Source organism: Artemia franciscana, chromosome 1 (assembly GCF_032884065.1).
Source record: "Artemia franciscana chromosome 1, ASM3288406v1, whole genome shotgun sequence".
NCBI classification, from domain to species: domain Eukaryota; kingdom Metazoa; phylum Arthropoda; class Branchiopoda; order Anostraca; family Artemiidae; genus Artemia; species Artemia franciscana.
Window position 1 is genome coordinate 22732950 of NC_088863.1, and position 20529 is coordinate 22753478.

General features: G+C 37.3%; 1 protein-coding gene across 2 annotated transcripts in view; it reads right to left on the reverse strand.

Annotated features, from left to right (window-relative positions):
• Nucleotides 1-20529, reverse strand: part of LOC136027018 (galactosylgalactosylxylosylprotein 3-beta-glucuronosyltransferase P-like) — a 99718-nt gene that overhangs the window by 37318 nt on the left and 41871 nt on the right. The gene's annotated exons all lie outside the window — the stretch shown is intronic.

The window sequence follows — 20529 nt, forward strand, 5'->3', positions numbered from 1 at the left end:
GTGTCACCAAACTGAGTCGAGGCTCAGGCCACAAAGGTCCATTGTCTCTATCGGCTATTCCATGGATATTTTGTTGATTTTTGGCGGTTTTTACTTTATGGTGGCTAATTGTGAGAAAGTATAGTAATAGTAAAGTATAGTAAATAATAGAAATAGTAAAGTAAATAGTATAGTAAAGTAAAGTATATATGCGAAAGTATAGAAGTAAAGTAAAGTATAGTAAGGACATGTTCAGGTAGGTAGGTTTGATTATGTAAGAATAAGAAAGGTTATGTACGTAGCCTACGTCTCATTTTCGAAGCCAATAGACTGCCGACTTTCATGTCACGTGTGTATTTAAGAGCGGGAAGGAGAAAAGTCTAAAAATTTGTTTTGCCAATGGAAAACCACTGGAATTTTAGGAGTTGTTTTATTGTGATAAAGAGAGAGTACCTACTTAAACTTGCTTTGACAATTGAAAACAATTGGTGTACAAATTTTTCCAACTATGAACGGGCGTGGAGAATAAGGGTTGTACATGTTCTGTTTTTTTTTATACGTAAGTTTGAAGGGTCTTTAATAAGTTCGAATTGTAGCTATTCGCCATTGCCGGGTCGTGGAAAAATTTCTACTTGAAGAAATGGCTTCAGAAAAGACGTTTTCTGAATGTGGGGAATTACTATAAACTAGATTCCTTTTCACAATCTTGCGAATCATTTTTTTTTTCTTTTTGGCTAATATCTAAGAGGAAGTACCGGACGCTGTTTTTTTCTGGTTTGTTAGTTTGTCCGGAACGTACAATTTTTCGTACTAATTTTTACAAAATTCTGTGTCCTGTGGGTGGGTATTAATTTCTTCGGGGGACAGACGTCCCACATAGTCTCTCACTCTCTTGGGAAACGCCAGAATTTTTCTCAAAAAATCTTTCGCAGACTTACGTCCTGGAAAAGTGGAAGGTAAGATAAGGTACGGTAGCCCTTATTAACACAAGAGTTATAACCAATTTTTTTTCTACTTTAGCTAACAGAGAGCAGAGCTCGATGTGTTAGCCTAATACATTGAAAATAAAGATAAAATTCACACTTCAAAGTAATACATTTTCAGACAAAATAACACCCATCAAGAAAACAAGCAGCAAAAGGCAAAAAAGAAGAAAAAGGAGAGAAAAAAGTGTAGAACCCAACCCAGCGCCATTTTAAACCAAGATTTAAACCAACAGTTTAAACCAGTTTAAACCAAGATTCAAAATGACTCTGGCATTCACAAGGTCCCACATCCTGACAAAGAATAATCTTCAAAAAATTATTTTTGCACCACTGTGTTCAGAAAAGAGAGCTCTACAACATATTAAAAATCTAAATCTCCATCCCGTTGCCAAATTCCCTTTTTTTCACGTTTTTTGCGCCTATTTTTTAGATATTTCCAGAATCCGAGAATGAGGAACCGTGAAAAGAAAAGTAGTTTATTGATGGTTTCCCTTTTAAGAAACGATTGTTTTTGTGCTCTTTTATTAGACAGAAACATCACGTTTAATCATTTAATTCTTTTTTATGTTTTGTTTTTGTTTTTGTATGAAGTAAAAAAAAAAAAAAAAAGTCAAGCGACACACGATCACGGGGTATTTTTCGAAGAGGAGCACGAATTTTTCGGTTCAGAATGAGGGTTTTCGTTGTAACATTCAACGACAGCTCACTTATTCCCAGTTCTCTTTTTTAGATGGCTGAGACCGCAGTTCTATGTCCCCTTTGTGAACGTTCAATAGACATCTCAGAATCGTCGGTACTGGCAGAAAAAGGAGCTACGGCGATCAATGAAGCTAGCAAAACGAGAGGTACCAGCAACTCTGTCGAGGCAGGGAACCAAGTCCATGTTGCTTGCAGAAAGACTTTCACAAACAAAATATACCTGTCGAAAATTGAGAATGAGAGACGACGAACCTTGCAAGAAAACACGGAAGCAGAAAAAGGGGTACTCCGATCACGGACTCCAAGTTTCAACTTCCAAGAGTGTTGCTTTTTCTGCACTACAAGGATAAATCTCCACACTACCCACAGAAAAGGACACGAGTGGTACAAGGTTCGGACTAAAGACTATGAAGAGAGTATAAAGGCAGTGTGCAAAAGCCGTGATGATGATTGGTCAAATAACGTTTTCCGCCGAATATGTGCAGTGTCAGACCTAAACGCAGTTGACGCCATGTATCACGCAGCCTGTTCTTCTATGTTTCGATTAAATAAGAGCCTTCCAGCCAGATTTTCGACGCAAGAACTTTTTGGAATGCTCGAAGATACTGAGCCAGATAAAAAACGTCCAAAAAGGGGGAGGCCAGATCACGATGAAAGATATCAGGCGTTTTTGAAGCTGGCTACTTTTTTCGAAGAAAATGACGAAGAACAGTATACAGTCAGTGAACTTGCTGTTAAAATGGGAGAGCTTGTGAATGGGACAGACCTTGAACCATACTGTAACAAGTACTTGAAGAACAAGCTTCTGGAATATTTCAGTGACCAGCTAGTATTTGCAACTATTGACGGTAAGGCTGACGTGGTGACATTCAAAGAAAAAGCATCAGCGATACTCCAGAATTTTTATTACTTGGACAAAACCGATAACGAAGAGAGTGAGAAAATCAAGCTTATTTGAGCAGCAGCAAAGATTATCAAAAGTGATATCAAAGGACTGCCAGCACAGAAGGAATCACATATGACCGCAAAGCAGATTTCTTCTGGAGAACAGCTGGAAGGCTCTCTACCTGATAGCCTAATGGTGTTCTTAGATGAAATATTCGTTGGAACCGATATTTCCTTCAAAGTGCTTGCCATTGGCAATTCCATCGTTCAAGCAGCTCGCCCGCGTGCCCTCATTTGTCCACTGCAACTAGGCTTAGCAGTGCAACTGGATCACCATTTCAAGTCCAGATTTCTTATTGAAATCTGGCAGGATCAATAATCTGGCAGGAATCTTATGGCAGGAGCCATGGATTCTGCTCCTCCTATGCTGAAGTCTAGAAATGAAGTCCTAGCAGGAGTTACCTCCGCACATGCTGTGCAGTATGTAGCTGATAATGTAGATCACGATGTTTGCACGATGGACGGAAGAAACACTTTCCATGGGATGGCTCTGCTAGCAACAGTCACGCCTCCTCTCATTAACAGCCGATCGCCCATTCCGAGAGTTGAAGTTTCATTAGATGAAGTAGCCCAAAAAGGAAAAATTCCCATCTACCCTTACCGCTTAAGTGAGACAGTGCTTTCAAAGGTGCAATATGAGAAGATCCCTGGCAAAAATGTCAACGACCCGTATGCCTCACTCGATCAGCTCTGGTTAGCTACCGGGTTCCTGAATGTCCCAAGGCCGAGCTGGAATGGATTCATGCAGTCAGTTTTCTCTAACCAAATACATCATGAAACGGGAAACCTTCGCAGCAAGGCAAGCGTCTTGTTTTTGCCCATGATTGACCTCCCGTCTAGCAACGAATCCTGCCTTTACTCAACCTTGAGCTTTGTAGCTTCGCAAGGCAGAACCTACGGATTCAGACCCGTTCTCACATTTGACCAGCCGCTCTGGTGGAAGTCTATGAAGATCCTCAAGTCCGACACGACGAATGAGCTGAGTAGTATTGTTCTCAAGTTAGGCGGTTTTCATTTGATGATGAGTTTCGTCGGATGCATAGGACAGCTCATGGAAGGTTCTGGTCTGAAAGAGGTTCTGGAATTGGTATACGCGCCTGGTGCAGTGCCGCACATTCTTTCTGGAAAAGCGATTTCTAGAGCTGTTCGAGCTTACATTCTCGTGAGCTCGGCCATATATGCTCATCTCCTCGAAGAAGAGCAAGTAACGTTGACGTCTCTAGACATGTCTACTGTCTTCTCTAACGTACTGGATGGATACCTCCCACCCGAAGATCTCAGTCATGATACCTAGCTCAAGCAACTTGAAAACTTTCTCAAGCAGAGACGCCAAGACCTGCTGACTCAGAGAACTGCGAAGCTCTGGTTTCAGTATCTTGAAATGGTTGGGATACTGCTTAAGTTCATACGTGCCGAGAGACTAGGCCTGTGGGATTTGCACCTACAATCTGCAGTAGAGATGCTTCCGTTTCTAGCAGCATCTGGACATAACCTCTATGTCAAGTCGGTCTGGATATACCAGCAAGAGATGGCTAAGCTTCAAACTAGTCACCCACCAATCTTCGAAGCATTTGAACAGGGAGGTCACACCATTAGAAGATCAGAGCGACGCTGGGCTGGGCTCTCGGCAGATCTTGTCATCGAGCAGGAGTATATGAGAAGTCTGAAAACATCGGGCGGTCTTACAACTGGAGGTGGGATGAAAGAACAGCAGAGAGCCATTTGGGTTCTGTCAAGACCGGCATGCCTGGAGATCAACCTCTTGATACAAAATTTGACAAAAATTGGTTACTCGACAAGTGAGCAGCACCGCGACATGAGTTCCAGTAGAAAGGAGCGCGACTTCGACGATTCCCAGAAGCTCGTCGGATACTTCGCAGAATGTTCTCCGTTCAGAGGTGATAATCAGCTTAGAAATATTGCCAACGGCATAACTTCTTCCCAAGATGTTAATGTTGACGAGGCCGATGTGGCTGGAAAGTTGATTCTAAGTAAGATGACGGGAAAAACCTCGAAGGAGCAAGTCTTCAAGAAAAAAGACCAAGTGACCCTAATGAATGCCAAAAGGCGGGGTCCTCTGTGGTAGCGGACATAGATCCTGCGCTCCTTTTCCAGCGGTTTATAATAGTAGCCCAACGAACTAACCTCCGAGAAGAATACTTCAAGTACGAACTTTGTACGATTCCTCCTAATCTTTTCGAAAGCGATGGCCTTATGAGAAAAGCAAATAAGCCAGAGCTTGCAAAAGCGATCCTTCTGGCTTGCGGGATTGAGACTCAGTCACCCTCAAGACCTGCTTCTGCGTGTAACATCGTCTTGGATGGTGGTTCTCTTCTACATCGAGTTCCATGGAAGGTAGGGTCAACCTTCAAGGTCATCTTTGCTTCGTACGTCCATTACGTACAAGCAAGGTACCCTAGTGCGATCGTTGTGTTTGACGGATATGAAGGTGGTCCAGCAATCAAAGATGCTACCCATTTACGTCGAGCAAGGATGGTTGGCCGCCAAGTCTTTTTCACCGAAGAGATGACCCTCTGCATGAAGAAAGAAGAGTTTCTTTCATGTAAGACAAACAAAGGACGTTTCCTGAAGCTGCTCGGCAACCATTTGGAAGCCGTTGGTTTCCGAATTTTCCACTCGGAAGGAGACGCCGACGTTCTGATTGTAGAAAAAGCCGTAGAAGCTGCTAGTCTTACATACACATTCGTGGTTGCTGATGATACTAACATCTTGGTTCTTCTGATCAGTCGATCAGATTCGCGTTCCGGGCGTTTATATTTCTCACCTGAAGCTAAGTTTGGCGGTACTAGTTCAGCTTGGGATATTAGTGAGATGAAGCAGAAGCTAGGAACAGATGTCAGCAATCTGATACCGTTCTGTCATGCCGTGCTGGGTTGTGACACAACCTCTCACCTTTACGGAATAGGAAAGGGCAAAGCCGTTCAGCTGCTACTTTCCAACAAGAGTTTCAGGGACAGCGCTGCTATATTTGGCGACAAGCTCGCATCGCTTGACGATATCGTGGCAGCAGGAGAGTGAGCATTGTTGATACTGTACGGTTGCCCTGATGTTTCGAACCTGGACACTGCCAGAAAGCTAATCTTTCACAGAAAAGTGAGCACTGCCACCACTTTCGTGCATCAACAAGAACTGCCACCGACTCAGGCAGCAGCGAAGTACCACTCGCTACGTGTCTACTGCCAAGTTCAAATCTGGCTCGGGAACCCAGTAGACCCTTTACGCCTGGGATGGAAACTGGAGGATAACGAAGTTTTTGCGCCAATAAAAACAGATCTCCCTGCCGCTCCGTCTCAGCTACTGAAAATTATCAAATGCTCGTGTCGTATTGACGGCTGTGATAGTGAAAAGTGTACCTGTAAGAAAAATGGACTTGAGTGTATTATAGCCTGCCGTACCTGTAAGGGAAGCTCGTGCAACAATTCGAAGTTTCAAGAAGAAGAACTTAGTGAAGAAGAATAACAGATAACTGTGATGATGAAAAATCTAGTTCCTATATTTTGATGATGTGCAATTTTTATATATTTGAAAAATAAGATAAAAGCTTTTCTCTGAACACATTAAGTTAGAACCTACCTTGTCTCATGGTGTTTGGACTGAGGTGTTTCGTCATTCCTGTTTATTGTTGTTTAGTCTTTTTTTTTCTAAGCCTTTCGTTTACATAGCCAAATAGACTACAACGCTGGTAAGAGTTTTTTCCCCCAAAGACACAGTTTTTTTCCCCATTTTTTTTTTTGCTGATAAATATTTTTTTTTGGTCAAGTAACGAAATGAGTATCAGAAATGAATTCAGAGCCAAAAGCTGATCTAAAAAGATGTGTAAAACATTATAGTTTACGTTCTTAATTTTTTTCCCGGTTTTTGAGAAAATAAATAAAAAAACATTAAAAAAAAAATTTCGCATCGAGCTAGAGATTTAGATTTTGATAAGTTGTTAAGCATTTTTTTCCGGTCCGGATGGTGAAGAAACCATTTCTGTACCAATTTTTTCCTGGTCAAAACTTATTTTTCTCCTACTAGGAATGATGTAAAAAAAAAACTACATTGCTGTTCGTATTTCTTTTAGTTCTTTGAGATTAAGTATATCTAGAAATAAAAATGGGGTATGGGTTTCTGATAGATGTTCAAGTTTTGAAGGGCGAAGATTAAAAGAGGCGAGCATTTTTACTGCCTTATTATGGATTTTCTGCAGGGGTTGTAAGTGAATCGTAAACATGCTGAGGTAAATTATAGGACAATATTTAAGATAGGATTCAATAAGTAAATGATACAAGATTTTAAGAATGGAGAAGGAAACACGTACTTTAATCTATAAAGACATCCCAAATTAATGGCAAACTTCTGACGAAAATAATCAGAATGCTTACGAAAATACAGCATTTAATCTAAAATAATCCCAAGGGACTTAAAAGACTAACCCTCTTTATATTTTTTGGAGACCTAGGACCTAATACGTGACCATTTACATCCACATGAATTTTTCGACCATGCAGGAAGATCTTAATAATTCAAGGCCTTTACCTCTGATTCCTGCATTATTATTTTTTTCGAGCAGGATTGTGTGATTTAGCGTGTCAAATGCCTCCTTTATGTCACAAAAAAGAGTAGAAACTTGATTTTTGTCAATTAGAGAGCCATTAATACTTAGTAAAAGTATGGCAATGGCTTGTACAGGTGAATGAACTGAACAAGCCATTTATTTATTTTATCAAAAATAAAACATATCGTTTTTGAATTAGTTTTCTCCAATAACTTAGTTAAAGTAGAAAGAATTGCTATTGGCCGGTAATTACTTGGGCCTGTCTTTTCTCCTTTTTTTTTTAAATTAGAAGGACTCGCGCAACTTTCCATATTTCTGGGAATATCACAAGTAGTATGGATGTATTAAAAATCTGAAGCAATGGAACAGAAACTGAACTAACGAGATTTTTAAAAATATTTGTAGATAATTCATCTAAACCTAAGGAATTTCCACTTTTTCACTTCATTATCACACTCTGAAGTTCATTAGGGGTAATAGGAGCATTGCATATACTAGAATTTTGAGATGGTGAAAGATATCTTTTGTGTAAATAAGGGGGATATTCTGGAGAATCAAGTCTAATATTTGAACTATTATTGGAAAAATAGTGACAGAAATATTAAGCAATATTACTTTTTTCTTTCAGCTTAGTACGGCTTTCATTTATGATCAATTCTGTGTGTTGTTTTGTTATTAGTTTCAATTTTTCATTTTATTAAATTCTAGGTAGTTTGAGGTGAACTCAATTTCTAAAATAAATTTTCGTAATAGATTTTTTCACTTATTCTGAGAAGAAAGTGTAGCTGCAACGCTAGGGGATAAGGGGGAGGGTGTCCTAAAACGAGTCTGCAATTCGTGAAAGAGAAGAAAATGCGATTTAGGCCTTTAACAGGGTAGCCCGCCACTGAAAAAATCACACAAATGTTTTTTCTATTGCCTTCTTCCAGATAAGGCCTAAGATGTCTTACCTCTAAAGACCTTTTGTTAAAATGAAGTGACACTTATGCACATACATAAGCTAAAAATCTGTTATTAGTGTGGCCAGTCATACGAAGATTGGTTTATCATGTGTGAGTAAATTATGAAGATCTATTCTTAATTAGGTTATTATGGACTGGATTAGTTCTGGATTAGTTCAGTAATTGCGAATCTTCATTTTACCTAAGGAATCCATGACGCTTAAGACCGAAAACCAAAACCATACCTATTCTCTTCTAACTTAGTGAAAACTAGGCACTCTTGATCTGTAGACTCCTTCCTGATTTGAGCATCAAGAGCCAGGATAAAACAACACTCCTCCAAAAACACTATTTTCCCCCGAGAGCCCCTTAAAGACATACCCTGCTCACAGTTAAAACAAACTCTGCCCTATGCATCTTTTTGCGCACTTATTTCTAGACTTCCTGTCTGTTTCTAACTGCTTCTTGAGCAATAATCAGGACTAAGGCACTAGTATTGACTCATTAAAGAGCAAAGTGCCACCCAAGTAAATATTTTTGCTGATTTTTCTCCTTGGCCGCTAGATATAGAAAGAGTGTCTTAGAAACTTTAAAGTTCTTGTACTCATTGTTAGGGTAAAAAGGGATTAAATAATTTCTGAGACCACACTGACTAATCATGACGAAACAAAAAAAAAATGTATTTATCTCGTTATTTGATTCGTTATTGTTTTTTTTATTTTTTTTTGTCAAAAGTGTTTGGAGGACAATCAGACTCATCCCTCTATTATTAGTTTTACTCTATTTTTGTATAATCCTTTAATTTTGTTGTATTTTCAAAGCTCAATTTTCGATAAGAAAAATTAGCTTCTGGAAAATTTCTTTATTTCGCTTTTGACAGCCTTCACTTTCTGTCAGTCAATTTAAACGGCTGGGAAAAGTTCTTTTTGAACTTTTGTTTCCTTGGAATTTGTACCTCAGATACATTAATATACCATTTCTTCCCAAGATATTCAGAATCCCCTAACTAAATGTAGAAGTCAAGTGTCAGAAGTGACATGTCATTAAAGCTTTTAAAGAATCAATAAATTCTGTATTATTGTATGAAAAGACCATCATTTGGAAATATGCCAGGAAAGTCGAGCCTTTCATGTTTAGAAAGTCTGATTGATCAAACAAGTAATATAGCAAAATAATAGTCAGGAAATTTGCAGATCTGCCCTACTTCAAAGGGAATGGAACTCATTGAATAACGACAAGTTGGCATAAAAAGCTGTTAGTTGACACGTGATTATTTATTTAGTTATCTGCATAGCCTGCAGACTTTTGTTGTTTTATATCAAGTCATGGGAGTTCATGCAGAAAACAACAGAAAAAGATGGTATCTTTGAAATGACAGGTCAAATACCGCCAGAGTAAAGAGATTTAAGGATTTAGAGGATATTAAAGAGAAGGCTGTAACTGAACTACCGTGCAAATGAACCACCGAGCAACTGAACCACCGCACAACTGAACCGCCATTCAACTGAACCCCCGTGCAAGTGAAGCGCATTTAACTGAGCCCTCGTGCAACTCAACCACCATACAACTCAACTCCATTTAACTATACCCCCTGTAACTGAACCCCGTGCAACTGGGCCATCGTGCAACTGAACCGCCATTCAACTGAACCCCCGTGCAAGTGAAGCGCATTTAACTGAGCCCTCGTGCAACTCAACCACCATATAACTCAACTCCATTTAACTAAACCCCCTGTAACTGAACCCCGTGCAACTGGGCCATCGTGCAACTGAACCACTATGCAGCTGAATCACCGTGCAACTGCATCACCGTGCAATTGAACCCTTGTATAACTGAACTCTCGTGCAACTCAACCACCGTACTTACCTTGGATATTAAATAAAAAAAACAAGTTTTTTTTAACTGAAAGTAAGGAGCGACATTAAAACTTCAAACGAACAGAAATTACTCCGTATATGAAATGGGTTGTCCCCTTTGCAATCCCTCGCTCTTCACGCTAAAGCTTTTAATTGTTTTAAAAAGTAGAATTGTGGCAAAGAGTCAAACTTTAGCGTAAAGAGCGAGGGATTGCGAAGGGGACAACCCATTTCATATGCGGAGTAATTTCTGTTCGTTTTAAGTTTTGATGTCGCTCCTTACTTTCAGTTAAAAAAACTTGTTTTTTTTATTTAATTTCTGAACGTTTTTGAATCAATGAATGTTAAATTTTTGGCTCTCCGCAGAGGAATAATTAAAACGAAATATGCATTTTTTTTTTTTGCTAAATGGCTTTCTCATAATTTTGATCGAATGATTGTGAGAAAAAAGAGCGGGGGAGGAAGCCTAGTTGCCCTCCAATTTTTTGGTTAATTAAAAAGGCAACTAGAACTTTTAATTTTTTACGAATCTTTTTATTAGTAAAAGATATACGTAACTTATAAATTAGCTTACGTAAAGAACTTTTGTATTCTCATGTTTTTATTACATATATGAGGGGGTTCGCCCCCTCGTCAGTACCTCACTCTCTAGACTAAAGCTTAAATTTTGTCCTAATTCATTAAGAATGACCCCTGAATCACAAAAGCCGTAGAATAAATAGTTGAAATTACTAAAAATACTTTAGCGTAAAGAGCGAGGTATTAGGAGGAGGTGAGCCCCTCACATGGGTAATAATTTCTGTTCATTTAAGTTTTAATGCTGCTCCTTACTTCCAGCTGAAAAAAAACTTTTTCATATTTATTTTTTCATTGTTTTTTTTTTTAAATAATGCTAGTAAATCCTGTGCTCCCTTCATGGAAATTTTCTTCCACCATGACAAATTCCTCGATGGAAAGTTCCCCTAGCATTTCCCCCTCTTCTCAACACCTCCCCAACCAAAAAATTCTCCTGAAAACGCCTGTACACTTCCTAATAACCATTACTATATGTAAGCACTGGTCAAGTTTGTAACTTTTAGCCCCTCCCACGGGGACTGTGGGGGGGGGGTAAGTCGTCCCCAAAGACATAGCTATAAGATTTTTCGACTACGCTGAATAAAATGGCTATCTCAGAATTTTGATCCGTGGAAAAATAATTAGCGTGGGAGGGGGCCTAGGTGCCCTCCAATTTTTTTTGGTCACTTAAAAAGGGCACTAGAAAGTTTTCATTTCCGTTAGAATTAGCCCTCTTGCAAAATTCTAGGACAACTGGGTAGATACGATCACCCCTGGGAAAAAAAAGAAAAAAAAAGAAACAAACAAATAAACACGCATCCGTGATCTGCCTTCTGGCAAAAAATACAAAATTCCACATTTTTGTAGATAGGAGCTTGAAACTTCTACAGTAGGGTTCTCTGATACGCTGAATCTGATAGTGTGATTTTCGTTAAGATTTCACGATTTTTAGGGGGTATTTCCTCCTATTTTCTAAAATAACGCAAATTTTCTCAGGCTCGTAACTTTTGATGGGCAAGACTAAACTTGATGAAACTTCTATATTTAAAATCAGCATTAAAATGCGATTGTTTTGATTTAACTATTGGTATCGAAATTCCAAATTTTAGAGTTTCGGTTACTATTGAGCCGGGTCGCTCCTTACTACAGTTCGTTACCACGAACTGTTAGATAACACAAGTTAGAATCTTGACATGTTCAACCTTGTTGGAACTGTTTGCTTTTTAAAGTCATTAATTAAAAAAACAACAACAAAGTTTTCCCGAGGAAAGTAAAAAGCGAAGTTGAAACTTAAAACGAACAAAAATCATTACTCCCCAACCCATATAACATATGTTAATAAAACTAGTGCAAATAAATCGACTGGTGATAATTCCCTATATTTGTAGGATTACAGAAAACTAGCGCTTTATTCAAAACACAAAAACCATGTAAAAAAAAACAAGGGTATTGATTTAGGAGTCGAAAGTAAATACGTAGCCTCACAACAACACAATAACCTATAACGCTTTTCATAGTCTTACAGGAGCTGTGGCATCAGTAACTTTCAATATACAATTGAAATTATCTTAAAAACTTAGGCATAAAAATTTTGTGTTTAAATTCATTAAACAGCATATAAAATAATGGACCGATTTATCACGTAATATTTTAGTTTCACCTACTATTACACGAAATGAAGAACATATCAACCGTAATATGAACTCTGGAAATCCAGAATTTGGAGATTTCCAGAATCTGGAAATTTCTCTCTTAAAAACGGAGAATTTCAAGCTGTGATACAAATTCTAAAGCGAGTCTGTAGTCTTAATACTAGTAAGATTTCTTCACTTAGAACTTAGCTCATTGTGCAGAAGTGATGTCAAATTAAATGAAAAAAATAAATAAATAAAGCAACAATCTAAAAATGCTTTACTTTTGTATTGTTTAAAGTGTTCTTAAATTGTTTGCATTTACCGTACCAAAACCCGTATATTGTTTTGTGTTTTCAGCAAAGCACTAGTTTTCTGTAGTCCTACAAAAAAGAAAATATCACCAGTTGATTTATTTGCACTTGTTTTATTGATATATGGAGATTAATAATTTTTGTTCGTTCTAAGTTTCAACTTCGATCTTTTCTTCCCTCGGAAAAACTTCATTTTTTAAGATTAATCTCGTTTTTAAATTACATTAATTAAATTAATTAGTTTTTAAATTAAATTAAAGCTCGTTTTTGATTAAAATTCAATTTAGAAACAGCACTACCATGATCTTTTTTATTTATACGGACCAATTTCTGCTCGTTTTAAGTTTTAATGCTGCTCCCTAGTTTCAGTTGAAAGCTTATTCTAATCACCTCCAATCTATGTGAGATAAGACACCTCAACCCTTATTAAGGAGCTGAATAAAGAAGCTGTACAAGAATTGACGGAAGGAATAAGTTTAGAGTGGAAAGAAAATCAAAACATAGTGTCGTTTCTTTTTGTAAAAATTTTTTAGATAAAGAACAAATAGATCTTTAATTCTTTGTTTAAAAAAATTAAATGTAGTAGCACTTACAAAAGTAGCTCTAGGCGAGAAGCTTCGGCATAAAAAGTTAACTAAGCGGACAGGTTTGCCTATGAACATGCTTGTGGAAAAATTAAATAAAAAAAAACACGTTTTTTTTAACTGCAAGTAAGGAGCGACATTAAACTTTAAATCGAACAGAAATTATTCCGTATATGAAAGGGATTGTCCCTCCTCAACACCTCTCTCTTTACGCTTAAGTTTGACTTTTTGTCGAAACTCACAAAAGTTTGTCACAAAAAGTTGGTGACTTGCAGCCCCTCCCACGGGGACTGTGGGGGAGTACTTCGTCCCCAAAGACGAATATTATCTTTTTTGACTATGCTGAACAAAATAGTTATCTCAAAATTTTGATCCGTTAACTTTGGGATAAAAATGAGCGTGGTAGGAGGCCTAAGTCTCCTCCAATTTTTTGGTCACTTAAAAAGGACACTAGAACTTTTAATTACCGTTAGAATAAGCCCTTTCGCAACGTTCTAGGACCACTGGGTCGATGCGATCACTCCTGAAAAAACACAAAAAAAACAACAAATAAACACGCACCCGTGAACGGTCTCCTGGCAAAAAACACGAATTTCCACATTTTTGTAGATAGGAGCTTGGAACTTCAACAGTGGGGTTCTCTGATACGCTGAGTACGATGGTGTGATTTTCGTGAAGATTTTATGACTTATAGGGGATGTTTACCCCTATTTTCCAAAATAGGGCAACTTTTCACAGGCTCGTATCTTTTGATGAGTAAGACTAAATTGGATGAAACTTATATATTTAAAATAAGCATAAAAATCTAATTCTTTTGATAAGTCTATTAGTATCAAAGTTCCATTTTCTAGACTTTCGTTTACTATTGAGCCGGGTCGCTCCTTACTACAGTTCGTTACCACGAACTGTTTGATACAGAAATGGTTATTGGGAAGTGTACAGACGTTTTCCGGGGGGTTTATTTCTGGTTGGGGGAGGGGACTCGAGGAGAGGGTTACGTGGGATGACCTTCCCATGGAGAATTTATCATAGGGGAAGAGAAATTTCATGAAGGGGGTACAGGATTTTCTGGCATTATTTAAAAAAACAATGACAAATAAATATGAAAAAGTTTTTTCGACTGGATGTAAGGAGCAGCATAAAAACTTAAAACGAACAGAAATTATTTTGCATATGAGGAGGTTCATCTCCTCCTAAATACCTCGCTCTTTACGCTAAAGTATTTTTGTAATTTCAACTATTTATTCTACGACCTTGGTGATTCTGGGGTCATTATTACAGAATTGGGATAAAGTTTAAGCTTTAGTGTAAAGAGCGAGGAATTGACGAGGAGATGAATCCTCTCATATACGTAATAAAATATAAGAATATAGAAGCTCGTTACGTAAGTTAATTCGTAAGTTACGTATATTTATTACTAATAAAAACGTTCGTAAAAAAAAGTTCTAGTTGCTTTTTTAAGTAACCGAAAAATTGGAGGGCAAATAGGCCTCCTACCCCATCTTCTTTTTCTCAAAATTGTCCGATTAAAACTATGAAAAAGCCATTTAGCCACAAAAAAATTAATATGCAAATTTCATTTTAATTATTCATATGCGGAGAGAAAACTTGTTTGAAAAAACAAGTTTTTTCAACTGAAAGTAAGGAGCGACATTGAAACTTAAAACGAACACAAATTAATCTTTATATGAAAGGGGCTGTTCCCTCCTAAACGCCCCGCTCTTTACGCTAAAGTTTTTTTTATTGTTTTAAAAAGTAGAGTTATGAGAAAGGGTAAAACGTTTAGGATGTACCACGCATATTGGAATAGCTGGGACTCTGATCACCAAAATGTACACCAGATAGTGGAGAGTGGATAACTCCTTTTAAAAAAAGTGAATTTAAGGGAGGTTTTAGACCGAGAGAATTTTACGTAGGCCTACCTTCAACAATCCATTTTTTCATTTAAGTTTTTAAATGCGAAGACATTCATTCATAATTCTAGAAATGTCACAGGAAATATAATCCTGGTTCGAGCATAGGTAATGTTTTTGGGAGAGTGATTTTCAAAACATCAAATGTAACTTTTTTATCTGTAAGATTCAGGGGTTGGCTCCAAAGCTTCCCAAGTACATTTCTGGTTTAAAACTACACATAGTCTTGAAAACGTGATATTTTATTTTATTGTGAGATAATATTTATTTTCAAAAGACTATTACAAGCTCTAAGAGCTCTAACGTTACGGGAATGATTGTTATTTAGATGTTATTTAGTTCAAATGATTTTTCTGTTCCCTTTCAAGATGGACCAACCCCTTCCCCTGAAAAATAATCCTGGCGGCGTGTCCATATTGGGCACTTCACCATTTTCATTTTGATCTCCGTTCGGTTTAGATTCCATTTAATCATTCATAACAATTTCTGTCCGTGGTACTCGTGTATTGTTCAGAACACACTCGAGAAGTTTGATGTATGTACGATCTATGAAAACCGGTCTGAAAACCGGTCTCATAGCCACGAATTCAAATGACAGGAGACAGAATGCATTAGACTTGTATAATTTGGGCTATATATTTGCACATTAGGGAGGGTGGGGTGAGGTTAGCTTAGGTTACTTTACGCCCCTCCCCCCCCCTAATGTGCAAATATATAACCCAGATTATGCTATTATATAAACTAAAGTATTATGTTTTCATCATTTTTTTTGGTATATTTCATTAGACTTAACCCAACTTCCCTTCTCGAGTGTTCTGTATAATACACGAGTACAGTGTCTTTTAATATTCTGACTCATTCCATGTTTGCGTTTCTGTTCGTTTTAAGTTTTGCTATAGTGCTTTACTTTTTTGAAAAAAAAACGTAAAGGAACATAAAATAATATGTATAAGACAGACGGTTAATATTAGCTTGCAAGCTGTCAGATATGTTATTCCGGTTCAATATTAAGAAAATTGTGTCTAGGAACCAAGCTAGAAAACCTGTGAACTACGTGAGGTTATCCTAGCCTATTTCCAGACGGATGTCTATGAACAGGTGAGTGACGGGTGGGCGTATGTCAGGTATTTTTGTATACACGATCGTTTGAATCTTATCGGCTTGGAAACAAATGGACATAAATAAATATCTTAGACCGGAAACAAGTGAAAAATTTCGTATCTCTGCATAAGATATAATACGTCACATGCCTTGTCCGCAAAAAGGGATTTCTTCTCCTATTACAAACATATTATATGTAACTAAGTTTCAGTGGATATCCTCAATATGGTGGCCTAAGAAGCGCCCGAGCCTACTGTGTGGATAAAGCCTATGCAATTTTGGTTGCAATTCTACCCCCCCCCCCCCAATCGTAAAAAAAATCTTTTAAATTTTGTTCTGAAGATAGAGACTATTAGCTATAAAAAAAAAAAAAAAAACTCACCTTAGTTCTCTCCCCAGCTGAGTAGCCTATACACCTCATAACCTTAAATATTATCCTGATCTTTTAATTTCAAAATCATTGTTTAAAACTGAACAGCTTAATCGTGTTCAGTTTCAGTTATCCCTTTGTGAGTGCAATAGTTTATGTGGAGACAAGGAATAATTCTATCCAGTCACTATTTTTTGGAAGAAGAGAATGTAATACGGTTATAGGCTAAACTTGGCTTATTCACAAATAAGGATATTTGTATATTTTAATTAGTAACACTTTATTGTTTTTATCTGCTTAGACGGTAAGCTTATATCGCCGCGGGCCTGTTGATATTTCTGCTTTGCTTGATTATAAACAAGATAAATGTATTAGGTTTCACGGCCTTATCCAAAAGAATGTAAAAAAGACTAATGATTTATGACTAGAATTATAACTAAAATAAAGTAATAAAATTTTAACAAAAACGAAGGAAAAAATCCTTATAAATTCGCTTTTTTGGAAGATTGGAAAGATCTTTTAATGAGAAGTCTTAAAATGAATTTGGAAAACACCTGAATTTACTTACTTTTTGATTATATTCGTTAGTGGCAGCGACCACTATTCGTTATATTCGTTAGTGGCAGTGACCACTATTCGTTATTCGTTAGTGGCATCAAAGGGAGTGACCCCATATCTTTTTTCGCTTGTGTGCAATTTACTTTTGCAGATTGTTCATACTTCATCTACATGACCTATTGAGGCACAAAGACTTGAAAATTCGTACCACCCAGCTCATCCCTTACCCCCAAAAATACCCCCTGGTCGTTGGACATCCAATTTATTGAGATCATCAGCTGCATCAGCAGCTACATCAGCAGCAAAATAACCAGCATGCAACCAAGATTAGGGACGAATTTGGTCTACTAAATTTTTATTAAACTCAAGCGGCTTGGTATTGCAGCGATTTGTTAGTAAGTAAAATAAATAAAACATGTTGTTCCAACTGGAAGTAAGGAACAATATTGAACATAAAACGAAGAAACATTGTTCCGCATGTGAGGGGGGGCATGTTCCGCATACGAGGGGGGCTGCCGTCCTTGTACACAGAATAATTTCTGTTTCTTGTAAGTTTTACTGTTGCTCGTTACTTTCAATTGAAACACTCATTGTTTTTCAAAGAATACTGAAAATCCACCTCCCTCTCCATGAGAAGTTCCTCTTCTGCTAAAATTTTCCAGACATTTCCATCCTTGCTGAAAATTCTCCCAGAAAATTTCATGGGGACAATACCACATGGAAAATTCTCCTTGGTCTAATTTCATTTGAAAAAACTTGTTTTTTATTTAATTTTTGATCTATTTTCAAATTATGCCAGAAACCCTCCCTATGTAGAAAAGTTTTCTTGGGATTCTCCTCCCCCTCTATGGAAAAATTCTACCATGGAAATTCCCCTTGGAGGATTTCTCTTGCCAAAAAACTCCCCCTCCGGAAAAATTTCCCACAGACAATTCCTCGTGAACAACTGCATATGTAAAATTGAGCTACCAAGCAAATATAAGACAAATAAAAAGAATTTGATATATGAATTATGACAAATGCACCCCCCTGTAAATTTCCTTTGAATAGTTCACCAATTGAAACTCCCTTCTCTCAGAAAATTCTCCCAGTGAAAAATCTCCCCTGCCAAAAAATGCCCCCCCCCGAAAAAAGTATGTATACTTAACAATAACAAATACCATATGTAAACAACGGGCAAATTTCAAAACTTAAAGCTTTTCCATGGGAGCAGAGGGGAGATTATTTCATCCCCTGAGGCTTAATCATTGAACCTTTCAACTATGCTGAACAAAATAGCTATGTAAAAACTTTGATTGGATGTCTTTGGAGGGGAAAGGGCCATGGGAGGGAGCTAGTTGTCCCCTTAGTATTATTGTTCATTTAAAAAACGCACTAGAACTTTTAGTTTCCATTCGAATGAGTCCTTTCCCGTTTTCGATCCCTCACCCCTTGGGGAAAAAGCTAACAAAGAAAGCACGCATCCGTTATCTTTCTTCTGTGGAAAAATACCAAATTCCATGCTTTTGCATATGGGAGCCTGAAAGATCTGCTGTAGATTTCTTTGATAAGCTGAATGTGCTGGTGTGATTTTTATTAAAATTACTTGACTTTTTGGGGATGTTTTCTTCCTATTTTGAAAACCAGGTAAATTTTCTCTGGGTCGTAGCTTTTGGCGGGTAACGATGAACTTAATGTGTTCTATATATTTGGAATCAGCTTAAAAAACAAATTCTTTTGATGTATCTATTATTGTCGATATTCCGTTTTTAGAGCTTTGGTTACTATTGGGCCGAGCCAGCCAATCCTTACTTACAGATCCTCACCATGAACTGTTTGATTATCAATGATAATATGGCCATAACACGGAAAGATATCAAGGGGACTGCCTCGACTGTCTTGACACAAAGCCCCTCCAAAAAAAGTGCATGGTTTCCTTAGCCCAGTCAAAGAGCTTTGGAAGTTTCAAGCCAATAGGAAAAAAAAAGTGTTTGACTCTTTGGGGCCGCAATTTTGAGGGGGTCTGAGTGCAAAACCTAAGGTTCCTCTTGTACACTAGGGCTCACTTAGCCAGGAACTTATGGTTTCAAATTTCAAGCCCTACAAAAAAAGTTTGCTGGCTTTTATGGCCCAATTTTAAGCCGAACCCATATCTTTTTTTCCTTTTTTTTTGCGGAATAATTAAATAAATTTCCGACTAAGATGTTGTTCCAAAGAAAAATAAAAACCCATATTAGGTTTAATACCAGCAGAAATAATTTCTCACAGTAATTCAAACTAAAAACGACCAAAAATTATTGTTATGGAATAAATGGAACCCAAAACGACAGAAATTAAATAAACAACCATTTCAAACATTAAGATAACTTGTACATACATAAATGAACAAATATATCTTAAAACTTATTACTATAAAGTTTGAAAAAAAGGAGAGAAACACCCCCCCCAAAATAAAATGATGTTAATAAAAATCACATCATCAGCTTCAGAATATCAGAGAACCCTATTGTGGAGGTTTCTAGCTCCTATTTTCAAAAATACGAGGTTTTGTAATTTTTGCCAAAACAAAGATCCCGGATACGTGTTTATTTGTTTGCTTGTTTTTTTTTCCAGGGATGATCGAGTTGAACAATGGTCCTAGAAGACTGGGGGAAAGCTCATTCGAAGGGAAATAAAAAATTCTATCACCCTTTTCAAGCAACCAAAGAGACTGGAGGATAACTAGCCCCCCCAAGCCTCTTTTTCCACAAAGACATCTGATCAAAAGTTTGAGATAGCAATTTGATTCAGTATAGTTGAAAGATCGAATAAATTTGCTTTTAGAATGACATGACCTCTCATAGTCCCCGAAGAAAGGTCTTTAAGTTACGCAATTTGCTCATTGTTGACATACAGTTTTTATTATTGACAAATATACGGAAATATTTTGGGCGGGAGATTTCTGCGAAGATTTATCGTTGAGGAGAATTTCTGTGGTAGGAAAGTTTCCGAGAGGAAAATTACAGAAGCAATTTTAAACAGGGATAGGAAAGGGAATTTCCGGGCGTGATTTGAAAAAGGCAAGAAATTAAATGAGAAAAAAAGTTTTTTTTAACTGAATGTAAGGAGCAACATTAAAACTTAAAACGAACAGAAATTATTCAGTATATTGGTGGGCTATCCCTGCCTCAACCCTTCTTTCTTACGTTAAAGTTTGAGCTTTATCACAATTCTTTGAGAAAGACTGCTCAAACATAAGGGACATTGAACTTGAATGACAAGTATTTTCAAAGAACTGTAAGACTTTAGCATAACGAGCAAGAATTGATGCGGGGGCAGCCTCCACCAATTAAATTCTAAAAGAGCTCAGTCTCTTTTCTGTATTATAAACTTTTATATGGATTTTAACATTATGAAATTACTCATACCGTCTTGGTTACCCCGATACATTGTTTCGGAGCAAGCTTAAGGGAAACATAGGTCATAGAAAAGCTATTCACATACCAAAAAGTCATATTTCATCACAACATTTAAAAAGTCGTTATTTATTAACTTCTAAGAGAAAGGGGATGTGGCAAGTG